Consider the following 738-nt stretch of genomic DNA (forward strand, 5'->3'; position numbering starts at 1 on the left):
TATAGTTAACTATTTAAAGTAAAGAAAACTATATTTTGAAATATTAAGAATCTTAGAAATTCATTTGAGAAGAAAAGATTGGGGCTCAATGATGTAAAAGCTATGAAATACTTATAAGGCAAAGGAATGCTTTGAGTTTCAAATTTAGGGATAGAAAAGTGAAGTTCAAAATTATTAAAGGCAATGAATAGCGACTTTATATATGCTTAAAAATATAAGTATTTAATACTACTGCTAAAAGATTTAATTCCTCCGCAATTGCACCAAAACTTAATAACACTTATAGATTCAATAAAGATATATGTATAAAATATTTAATAATTGTAAAGTCACACTTATCAACGCAAGTATACGTATCAATAAAGTAATATAAGGCTTTAATGGAGTCCTAGATATTGATCCCACGGGGAGTAATATTAGAACTACGAACTAAGATATTAGAAAAAGCAATACTTAATCGCTACAATAAAATTCAATTTGCTTATCTGTCACTAATAGGCAATTGAAATAAATATGTAATTTTAATAACTCTTAAATAACTAATTATACTAATGAAGGTTCTAATGAGATATTCAATATATAAGAAAGCAACATTCTCCTTATCAAGAAATTATAGTGAATGGATAAAGTGAATCAGTTCAATTTGTATTGTGTCAAATAGGAGCATACATATTCTTTACCCTTTGGTCCAGGCATAAAGAACATTGACTAATCCTACACTTGTTTACTGAATCTGCG

Source organism: Phalaenopsis equestris, unplaced genomic scaffold (assembly GCF_001263595.1).
Source record: "Phalaenopsis equestris unplaced genomic scaffold, ASM126359v1 Scaffold000658, whole genome shotgun sequence".
Classification (NCBI taxonomy): domain Eukaryota; kingdom Viridiplantae; phylum Streptophyta; class Magnoliopsida; order Asparagales; family Orchidaceae; genus Phalaenopsis; species Phalaenopsis equestris.